General features: G+C 36.6%; 1 pseudogene; it reads right to left on the bottom strand.

Annotated features, from left to right (window-relative positions):
- Positions 1-10,638: 10,638 nt before the first annotated feature.
- Positions 10,639-11,162, bottom strand: LOC101720438 (ras-related protein Rab-6A pseudogene; annotated as a pseudogene).
- Positions 11,163-12,184: the final 1,022 nt, after the last annotated feature.

Below are 12,184 nucleotides of genomic sequence, written 5' to 3'. Positions count from 1 at the left end.
ATCAATATCTATCAATTATAACCCTCAATGTTAATGGCCTCAATTCATCAATCAAAGGAAATAGACTGGCAGAATGGATTAAAAAGGAAAATGCAACCATCTGCTGTATACAAGAAACAAACCTAACTCAAAAAGAAACTCATAGACTGAAAGTAAAAGGATGGAAAACAGTTCTCCACGCCACAGAAACCCAGAAGAAAGCAGGGGTAGCAATCTTATTTGCAGACAAAGTAGATTTCAAACTAAAACTAATTAAGAGAGACAAAGATGGTCACTACATCCTTGTGAAGGAAACAATCCAAGAGGAAGAGATGACAATCCTAAATATATATGCACCAAATACGAATGCCCCCAACTATACAAAACAAATATTAATAGACATGAAAAACCAAATAAACACTAACATAATTGTAGTGGGGGACCTCAATACCCCACTATCACAAATAGACAGATCATATAGACAAAAAGTTAACAAGGAAATTCTAGAACTGAACCAAGTTATTGAACAAATGGACTCAATAGATGTTTACAGAGTGTTTCACCCCACAAAATCGGAATACACATTCTTTTCGGCTGCACACAGGTCATACTCCAGAATTGAAAACATCCTAGCTCATAGGACATGTCTAAGTAAATGTAAAGAATTGAAGTTACCCCCTGTATATTATCAGACCATAGTGCAATAAAATTGGAGATCAATAACATAAGAAACCGCAAAACCTCAACAAACACATGGAAACTGAATAACAACCTCTTTAACAACCAATGGGTCACAGAAGTAATTAAAGAAGAAATTAAACAGTTTCTACAAGTAAATGAAAATGCCAGTGCAACATACAGGAATCTATGGGACACAATGAAAGCAGTTCTACGTGGGAAATTCATAGCAGTGTATGCCCATATTGGGACAACAGAGAAAACTCAGATAAATAACCTAATGCAGAATCTCAAGCTCCTAGAAAAAGAAGAGCATAATGAACCCAAAGTTCATACAAGAGTGGAAGTTATAAAGATCAGGGCAGAAATCAATGCAGTGGAGACTAAGAGAGAAATACAAAAAATCCATGAATCAAAGAGTTGGTTTTTTGAAAGAATAAATAAAATCGATAAACCTTTAACCAACCTTATCAAAAAAATGAAAGAAAAGGCACAAATACATGCAATTAAGAATGAAAAAGGTGAAGTCACAACAGATCCAACAGAAATCCAGAGGATCATCAATACCTACTTCGAGAACCTCTACTCCAATAAAATGGAAAACACAGAAGAAATGGGCAGATTCCTAGATACATATGAATTGCCAAAGTTAAATGAAGAAGATATACAAATTCTAAACACCCCAATTACAATGAGTGAAATTGAAATTGTAATAAAATATTTACCAACAAAGAAAAGCCCAGGTCCGGATGGCTTCTCTGCTGAATTTTATAAGACATTGAAAGAAGAACTAATGCCATTACTCTTTAATCTCATCAAGGAAATTGAAAGGGAAGCAATACTTCCAAAATCATTCCTGGAAGCAAGTATTACTTTGATTCCAAAACCAGGGAAAGACCCAACCCAAAAAGAGAACTACAGGCCAATCTCCCTAATGAACATAGATGCAAAAATCCTCATCAAGATACTGGCAAACAGAATACAGAGGGTCATCAAGAAGATCATACACCCTGACCAAGTCGGATTTATCCCAGGGATGCAAGGATGGTTCAACATTCATAAATCGATATATGTAATACACCATATTAACAGAGTTAAGGGCAAAAACCATATGATCATCTCAATAGATGCAGAAAAAGCATTCAACAAAATCCAGCACACATTCATGATAAAAACCATACAGAAAATTGGAATAGAAAGTCTTTATCTCAACCTGATTAAGGCTATCTATGAAAAACCAACAGCCAACATCATACTAAATGGTCAAAAACTGAAAACTTTCACTCTAAAATCAGGAGCAAGACAAGGATGCCCACTATCACCACTCCTGTTCAATATAGTTTTGGAAACATTAGCCACAGCAATTAGACAAGAGAAAGAAATAAAAGGAATAAAGATAGGAAAGGAAGAAGTGAAACTGTCATTATTTGCTGATGATATGATACTTTACATAGAAGACCCAAAAAACTCAGGCAAATGTCTTCCAGACCTAATTATCAGATTGAGTAGAGTAGCTGGATATAATGTCAATATTCAAAAAACAATAGCCTTCTTATATACAAATAACAGACTCATTGAGAGAGAAATTCAGGAAATAATTCCTTTTTGAGTAGCATCCAAAAAAATGAAATATCTAGGAATCAATCTAACAAAAGAAGCAAAAGACCTCTACACTGAAAACTACAGCACTTTGAAAAAAGAGGATACAAGAAAATGGAAAGACATCCCTTGTTCCTGGGTAGGAAGAACCAATATAGTGAAAATGGCCATGCTTCCAAAACTACTATATAGATTCAAGGCAATGTCAATTGAAATTCCAACAATGTACTTCACAGAACTAGAGAAAACAATCCAAAAATTCATTTGGAACCAGAAGAGACCTAGAATAGCTAAAGCAATTTTAAGCAACAGAGACATGGCTGGGGGTATCACAATCCCCAACTTAAAACTGTACTACAGAGCTACTGTGATAAAATCAGCATGGTACAGGCAAAGGAACAGACCTGAGGATCAGTGGAATAGATTAAAAGATTCAGAAACAACTCCAGACTTGCTCAGCCACCTCATCTTTGACAAAGGAGCCAACCACCATCATTGGAGGAAAGATAGCCTATTTAATAAATGGTATTGGAAAAACTGGATCTCAACCTGCCAAAGATTAAAACTAGACCCATACCTATCACCATGCACTAAACTAAGATTGAAGTGGATTAAAGATCTAAATATTAAGACAGAAACACTAAACTTGCTGGAAGATAAGTTAGGTAGAACTCTTGAAGACATTGGCATAGGAAAAGACTTCATAAACAAAACCTCAGCAGCACGGGAACAAGCAGAACGAATCAGCAACTGGGATCTCATTTTATTAAAAGATTCTGCACTGCAAAAGAAACCACAAACAGAGCTAACAGATAACCTACAATATGGGAAAAAAATTTTAGCAGCTGTACCTCAGACATAGGACTACTATCTAGAATATATAAAGAATTGAAAAAAATCAGACCCCCAAATTCAAAGACCCAATTCAAAAATGGGCATCTGAAATGAACAGACATTTCTCAGACAAAGAAGTAAAAGCAGCACACAAATATATGAAAAAGTGTTCAACATTATTCATCATTCAAGAGATGCAGATGAAAACAACCCTGAGATTCCACCTCACCCCAGGAAGAATGGCTGCTATCAAGAAATCAACCAATAAATGCTGGCGGGGGTGTGGGGAGAAAGGAACCCTTCTCTATTGTTGGTGGGAGTGCAGACTGGTGCAACCACTGTGGAGGTCAGTATGGAGATACCTCAAAGAACTAGGACTAGAGGCCCCATATGACCCAGCTATTCCCCTGCTGGGTATCTTCCCAAAAGAATTAAAAGTATCATACCACAGTGATACATGTGCACCCATATTCATAGCAGCACAGTTTGTAATAGCTAAAGCTTGGAAGCAGCCCAAGTGTCCATCAACTGGAAACTGGATAAAGAAAATGTGTTTTTTTAATAAAATGGAATTTACTCAGCCATAAAGAATGAAAAACTGGAGTCATTTATAGCTAAATTGTTGCATATCGAGGCCATACTCAAGTGAAATAAATCGGACACACATGTGTAAATACCAAATAGTTTCACTAGTGTGTGAAACTGATAGTGTAAAAAAGGGCTAAAATGATTAAAATGAATAATTGATAATTTGAAATAGGAGAAAAGGTCCAAAGACGAAGGAGTGAATGGAGGGGAAGGGGAAAGGAAAAGAGGGAAGGGAAAAACTAAGAGAAAAGAAATAAAAAATAGAAATGAAATCTATATAAATAGGGAAGGGCGGAGGGGGTGAAGTGCACACAAGTAATGGGGAAAAAAATAAGAACCAAGATATATCATGTACAGGTACAAACACCCAATGATAAATGTAAATGAATTGTATAACTAAAGTGTACCAATAAAATGTACCAATAAAATTAATTTTTAAAAAAAAAGAAAAAAAGGGAAAACAAAAGTCCCCTTTAAGTTTTGCCTCTGCTCTCACTGGTAGGCAATGTGGGCAGCAGTGTGCATTATCTGAGTTACTTATTCTCAGCTAGCCATTTGTAGTCCACTGAGATTCAGGCTGGCTTTTGTTTGTGAGGCCAGTATTGAGCTCCCTGACTTCCTGTGGGTTTGAACTCTGCAAGGTTCTGCTGCAGGTGTGAGGTGTCCCTCCCCCACAAGTCTGGGTTTGGGTTGGAGATGCTGATCCCAACCACTCACCAACCATTATAGTCTGTTGCATCTTTATTACAGTGGCTATCTTCACTCTCCCAGTGGGCTTCAATTCTCCACCACATGTCTCAAAGAGACTCTCTCTGTGCTGCTCACCACTTCACCATCTTCCTGAGCTCAGAGAGCTGGTCTTTCTGTTCTCCACTGTTGTCTGGATGCAGGTATCTCTTTTGGGGTCACCCCGCTGCTAATGGTGGGCAGCCTGGCAGGTGGGTGGCCCCAGCAGCTGAAGAGTGGTGTGCAGGCTTGGAGAGCCCATGGCAGCTGAAGAGTCGCCTATATTATTTTAGTTAACACAAAATAATGGCATATATTGTAGGGTACTGTGTATCAATGCATATATACAAAGTGCAATGGCCACATCAGCGTCAAATATTTATCATATCTTTGGGTTGAAAACACTCAATATCCTTTCTGTTACCTAGTTTGGAATATTTTATAAATTTTTGTTAACTACACACACCTTACTCTACTACAGAATACTAGAATGCAATTTTATCTAATTGTAGATTTGTAACAGATAAGCTAATCTTCTCCCCCTTTACTTGTGTCTTTCAGACTCAAGAAACCACTTGTCTGCTATGGACGTTTATGGCATCAACTCTTTTAGATTCCACATAGAAATCAGTACAATTGGTAGTATTGTCCCTATTTTATATTTTGAGGAAATGGTAGTGAAAACAAGAGCCTGACAGCACTTAAAAAATAAAAACCTATTTTCATCAAAATCTCCTGTAATAGGGGAAAAGAGACCTCTGTATAGAACTGGTCTCAAAAGTGAACACAGAAGTACAAGCATGGGTTTGTAAGTAAGGAACAGAGCGAGAGATGGGGGCCAGTGGATGAAAAACTACTAAAAGGAAACATCAATGACAGAAATTCTTACTAGGATGGCTTAATGGAATTCATGTTGAAGTTAGGTCAGGGTGATTTGATATCAAAGTAAGGGCATAAGGAATTTGAGTAGATATCAAAAGTGATCAGATACCAAGGATAGAGCACTGTCTCTAAACAGATATAGGAGACCAGAATATGCTACCCTAAAATAAGATTATGGATCATAATATATCATCCCAACATATGCTTCTTTTGGCATAAGGATTATTTACAGCTGATTATTTTAAGAAACTTAAGATTCAGGAGAATCTCTGGAAACAGTAGAAGTTACTATTTGGTAAAGCAAATTTATATTTTAAGAATATAATTGTATCTCCCTCTCTGTATCAGGATAAGATTAATGACCATAAATCACTGGAGACCTGTCAATGGAGAAGGTACTGAGTTGATAATTAACCTTGTTTAAATCTACCTTTTCCAGTTTCTTCTCTATTCCTGGCCCCCTCAATACTCCTTTTTTGTTTCAATTGATTGTAAGATTTAAGCCTGAAAGCCACTTGAGTTTTACTCATTTCTCTGAGAATCTACATGACGTATATGTGTTTCTATACTTCTGTTTATTTTCTTTCTTGTTAATCTTTGTATAAGGGTCTTTCCAACTAAAAACTATGAATCATAAGGACAAAATTACTTTTCCTCCCTTACAATGACTTTGCATGTTTCTTGCTACAATTGGACTAGGCAGGCTGAATACTAGACCTGGGATGAGGCCTAGTTGAAACTATGCCTCAAAATTAGAAAATTGCTAATACCTGCAGGGATATGGGATCAGTTAAAAGCACCAGGACACAGAAGACTGAGGAGTCAAGTTACTGTTTAATAACTATGAAGTTGGCAGATATGTCCGGAGGTTAAGACAAAATAAAATTAAAATTAATTTAAGAAATAGAAAAAATATGCTGGTTAAACTAGTTATTAATCAGACCTATTAAGACAGAATGAAAACCCATATTACTTTAGAAAAATGTGAGGGGCTCAGCCTTCCTGATTGTAAGGGGCAAATACATGCACAAAACAGTCTTTAAAGTAACCTACAGGTACTTTGCTGCATTGTCACTATAAAAAGTAAATGCCTTAGTGATGACTTAAGATGTTGAGACATATATCATTGCCTGAAGAGGCATGAGAAGGACTGGAAGTCCACCTTCACGTGTGAGGATACCCAGATCCTTAGACCCCTACCTACTCTAGGATTACTATAAAATTACACTATCTTGTCCTTCTGTTTGAGTCAGATTAAGGTTTTATTCCCTCATTTGCTATCTTCCTTGTGTTCAAACAAAATAACTTTGCTCTTTATTATTGTGTCTCTGCCCATTTTTCCAATATACAACACAGGAATCACAGAGTTGGTGGCAAAATGATCCACTAAAAAACTTGATCAGGAGAGAGTATTTGCAGGTTTGGTGGTCAACTTTCTTGAAGGGAAATAGTGGAGAAGGAGTTTAATATCAGCTTTTTCTATTCTTCAATTCATCTACCTTTTTCAGTTTCCGTCAGTGTGAACTGAAGACATTTTAGAAGAAGCTAATGGAATGGTTTCCAAACATTTTTTCACACAATTAAAAATACCTTGTGATCTTTTAAAATTCTTGTTTCCTGATTCATAAGGCTATACCAATTAAACAAGGATATAGACATAATAGTAATCAGTAACTGCTAAAGTTTATTTCAGTGTGAAGGAAAGTTTGGCAATCATGAGTCTTAATAACTTTCTTATTACTGGGACAAAATACTTGACTCATAATTTGTAGAGGTTTCAGTCCGCAGTCAACTGGCTCCAAAGCAGTGCAGAATGGCAGTGAAGCATTGAAGAGGAGAAACAGTATATGGCATGGCAAGGCAGGCAGGAAGCAGTGGACTTTCTCCTTCTTTCTGTTTTTATTCCATCCAGGCTATGAGCCCATTGGTTGGTGCCACCCACACCCAGAGTAGGTCTTCCTTCTTCAGTAAGTTCATGATTCACACTCAGAACTACGCTAACTGGTCCTCGGGTAAGAGATCATAATAGTACCTTTTGTCACAAGTTAATACATCATAACTTCATTAAGGAAACTGGAAAGACCACCTTTATCAGTGGATTGTCTTTATGGGGTGTGGTAGACTTCCCATATCTTAGCAGAAGGGAATAGTTTTACACATTGGAGGAAAGCCATCACTGAAATCAGGGTGTAACAGGAGGCAAAAGTGTTACATTTGTAAAAGATGGCTTCCTAAAGGTTGAGGATGTAGCTTAGTGGTAGAATACTTGCCTAGCATCTGTGAGATTCTGGGTCCAACATTCAAAACTGAAAAAAGATGGCTCCCTGATCCATGAGGAAATATTCCTGAGATGTGAGATTGATGAGGATATTATTTAGTTGTAATAAAGATTTACATACACTTGAGAAGGACCAAAAAAGATATTCTGAAATAAAAAGGGAGAGGAAAAGTCTATTCTGAAATTAAAAGGGAGAGGAAAAGTCTACTTTCTATTGTCAGCAGAGAAAATTAAGTCTTTTGTTATGAATGCATATCTGCCCTAATGGGAGATGATATCATTAAAGAGATTTTATTTTCTATTTTTACATGTAGAAATGTGAAGGGGCGAGGATTTAGCTCAGTGGTGCGGCCACCTGCCTCACAAGCAAGGTCCTGAGTTCGATCCCTGGTACCAAAAATAAATAAATAAATAAAATAAAATAAATGTGAAAAGGTTTGCAAACTGAGAGTAAAAGTCCACACAGGAAGAGAGCATTGAATACGCAAACAACAGAGATATTGAAGGATCAAGGTTTTAGAGTAGGAGAGACATGCTGACAGTGTAAGGGAGAATTTTAAACTTCACCTCTATTCTCTGAAAGTTTCATAATTTGTCTCTGGAATAAAATGACGTACATCAATAGAAGAAAATGAATGCAAATTGATTGTAGACATACACAGATTATTGAGATGTATATAAGATATGTATACTTTGTTTTATTGCGCTTAATTTTATCATAGTTTAGATATTATGATTTTTACAAATTGAAGATTCATGTTAGCCTTGCATTGAGCAATACTATTAGCACAATTTTATGAATATCATGTGCTTATTTTATGTCTCTGTCACACTTTGGCAATTCTCACAAACTTTTTCATATATATATATATGACCATTGATATTTTACATTCCTATTATGACTGATTGTAGGCACAACAAACTGTATTCTTATGAGACAAAAATTTAATTGATAATTGTATTTTGATTGGTCCATTTACCAGTACTCCCCTACTCTCTCTCCCCATGCTTAGACCTCCCAATTCCCTGAGACACATAATATTGAAATTAGCCCTATTAACAACACTAGGGTGGCCTCTAAGTGTTCAAGTGAAAGACAAGTCATTCACCTCTCACTTTATTTTTTTTTTTTTGCCATATTGAATCAATATTTATTTCAGGACATGCCATGTCAAAATTAAACAAAAAAGTCAATCCTTGCTTTTAACAATAATATTGTATTATAAAAGCACTTTAAAACTCCATCCCATCTTTGAGTATAAGTTACAGGTATGTGGGCTAATGATTATCTGAATGCATTTCTCTCTTCAAATCCATAGCTCAAGTGCTCTCTGAATATTACAAGGTGACAATAAAAATAAAAAGAAGTGGAGGAAGAAGAGAGAGAAGTAAGGTTTCCCCAGTTAAGGGTTCTGTGCCAATGAGGACATGAAGAAGTATGAAGTGATTTCTATTGTCTTTTCATCTTTATACTGTGTTAAGTAATGCTTACGACATAAATTCTGCAGGCTTTTTCTGAGCTTTAACTCAAGAAATTTTCTCCCTGCAAATAATGTATTTACAAATGTGTTTATTAACTTACACAGCAATCTCACAATAACAGTAAAGATTAAAAGGGTGCACTCCTAGTATATTTTTGTTTGCAGTGTTTTAAGGGAAATACATATTGCCATGGTGATGAAGCTCTAAGCAGTCAATAAAACATCTAAAATTTGGGTTTAACAAAAAGCAAAGGAATAAATATCACCAAAAAGAAGATTAATTGTAGCTTAAATATAAAACTAAATCACTAGTTAATTAACCAAACTATACACATCTAATAAAAAGCAAAACCAGCCTAAAAGACCCAACATTTTAAAAATGCTAAAAAATAAGGCATAAATCTGCATAATATTGACACATTTCCATTCTTTCCTTTTCCTCTTCAATATTTGCTTTTCCTGATCTCCTCTGCAATGATGGCAAACCTTTTAGAATTTTCAATGATACGAACAGCCTGCTGCTGAGTCCATACCTTAAGTTCGCCAGCACTCCTCTAGGGGCTTATTTCCATCTTCAATTGATCTCAAATGTCCAAAGCAAGAGTATTTGCCATTTTACAAAGGTTCTTTGTTGGTAACCTTTAGATATCATTGTTTTTTAAAGCTATAATAGCTTCCACTGTGATGCTAAACTTAAATTTTTCCACTAGTTCTTCTTAAAAAATTTGACTTTTACAAGACCTTCCTTGGATAGCATTTAAAAGAAAAAAAAGAAAACATAAGCAATATCTATTGCTTAATAAGATTTTTAAAAACAAACAGAATAACTGCCTCTACAATCTTAAAATCTTGGGAGAAATAGTTCATTAGAACTTTATGATTTTATCATGAAGAATTAACTGGTTACTTTTGTCTCCCAGAGTCTAATAAAACACATGTGAAAGGGTTATTTATTTTGGCCAGAGATACATTTTATATTCCACTTTTGAGTACTCAGTATGTTCATGAGGACTCATTTTTAAGATACAGCATAACCCTTTCCTCATTCAAGCACTGCCCACCACAATAGCTAAGTTTTGACTCAAAGAAGGCTAAGCAATTTATATCAGTGCTCAAGAATAATTTTAGACACCTTGGCCTATTGCTACTTGACACCTTGTGTGTTTTGTGGCAGGGTAGGAATAGGAATGAGGAGGGTAAGGAAGAAGTGAGAGAAGTACTAAGAGATCAAATAGGTAGGCAAAAGCTGTGAACACACTGCTCCTTAACCAAGCCACACATACTGTTGACATTTCCATCATTTTGAAGTATGTTATCATAACATTACAAAAGAAAATATGTTAAGAAAATATATCTAATCTTCAGTTATCACTGGAATCTTTTGGCTTTTTGTAAAATATAAATAATGAAGACACTGACTTTTTTGTGCTTGTGAAGCTAATAGATCATCTCCACAAGACAGGCAGCAATGATGAATTGCAATATGTTATTATTGAAGGGAAAAGGTTCAAGCCAATACCACGCTGTAGTCAATGAGAGTACAGGGGCCAAAGCAGTGAGCTTCTGAAGGAGGGCTGAAGATGCTATGGGGCATTAGCAGGAACAGCCTGCTTCGGTGACTGGTTGCTCTTGAGGCCTTTCCAGCCTTAGGTCAATCATGTCTGCTCTGCTTCTGTCCTGTGTGCTTTCCATTCCAGGCAGAGCTGCTGCTACGCAAGAGCTGCTTTACATTGTAGCCTGCTTTTGCACTGGTTTCAATAAACATAACATTCAGCTCTTTGGCTTTTCTCTCTCCTTCCTCAATTGACATTTGCCTCTTATCAGAAAGATCTGTTTTATTTCCTACTAGCATGATGATAACATCATTTCCTCTTTCTGTTCTGACATCATCGATCCATTTTGTAGTTTGCTGGAATGAGTTTAACATTTGTTACATCGTAAACTACTACAGCTGCAGCAGAATCACGGATGTAGCTGGGAATGAGGCTACGGAAACGTTCCTGACCGGCAGTATCCCTCAGCTGCAGACTAATTGTTCCATCCTCCAAGTACATTGTATTTGACAAAAAGTCAATGCCAATTGTTGCCTGATAGATTTTGTCAAAGCTGTCATACATGAATATGGTGATTAAGGATGTCTTTCCAACTGCTGAGTGTGCGAGCTCTGGCGCGGCGCGGGGCGAGCCCAGGTGCGAGCCTGCCTTCTGGCCAGCCACCGGCGTGCGTGGGTCTGACAACTCTCACTTTAAATCAAAAGCTATACGTGACATGGCTGTGGTAGCACACACCTGTAGTCCCAGCTACTCAGGAGGCTGTAACGCAGGAGGACCGTGAGTTCGAGACCAGCCTGGGCAATATCAACAGAACCCATCTCAAAAATAATTACTTGAAAAGCTATAAATTATTAACTTTAGTGAGGAAAGCATGTGGAACACAGATAGGACAAAAGTAGGTCCTCTTACACCAAAATAGCCATGTTATAAATGTAACGGAACCATTCTTGAAGGAACTTAAACATACTGCTCCAGTGAACACATGAAAGATAAATTAAAACAGCATTATTGTTGATAGTAGACGGTTTTAATGATTCAAATAGAAGATCAAACCAGCCATGAGATTCCTTTAAGGTGAAGCTTAATCCAGAGCAAGTCCCTGTGTCAAATTCTGTGAAGGCTCAGAGAGGTAGGGAGCTTCACTGAAAAAATCTGAAGCTGACAGAGTTTCGTGATGTGTAAAGAAAGAAGCCAAATAACATAAAAGTCCAAAGTGAAGCAGTAGGTGCTATAGAAGCTGCAATGAGTTATATGGACCATCTTACTAAGGTAATGGATGAAGGTGGCTACTTTGAACATTAGATTTTCAATGTAGATATAACAATGTAAATGGAAGAAGTTGTCACCACGAACTTTAATAAGGAGAAAAAAGTCAATGCCTGTCTTATAAGTTTCCAAGGAAAGGCTAACTTTCTTGTTAAGGGCATTGTAGCTGATGACTTTAAATTGAAGCTTCATTCACCATTCCGAAAATTCTACGGCCCTTATGAATTTCACTAAGTTTATATTAACTGTGTACTACACATTCAATAATGAAGCCTGACAGAACATCTGTTTACAACATGGTTCACTGATGACAGAACATC

This window comes from Heterocephalus glaber, unplaced genomic scaffold, assembly GCF_053883595.1.
Source record: "Heterocephalus glaber isolate CG9 unplaced genomic scaffold, H.glaber_assembly_v1.0 deba00001730, whole genome shotgun sequence".
NCBI classification, from domain to species: domain Eukaryota; kingdom Metazoa; phylum Chordata; class Mammalia; order Rodentia; family Bathyergidae; genus Heterocephalus; species Heterocephalus glaber.
Note: the sequence above shows the minus strand (reverse complement) of the source record. Positions and strands in the feature narration are given on the sequence as shown.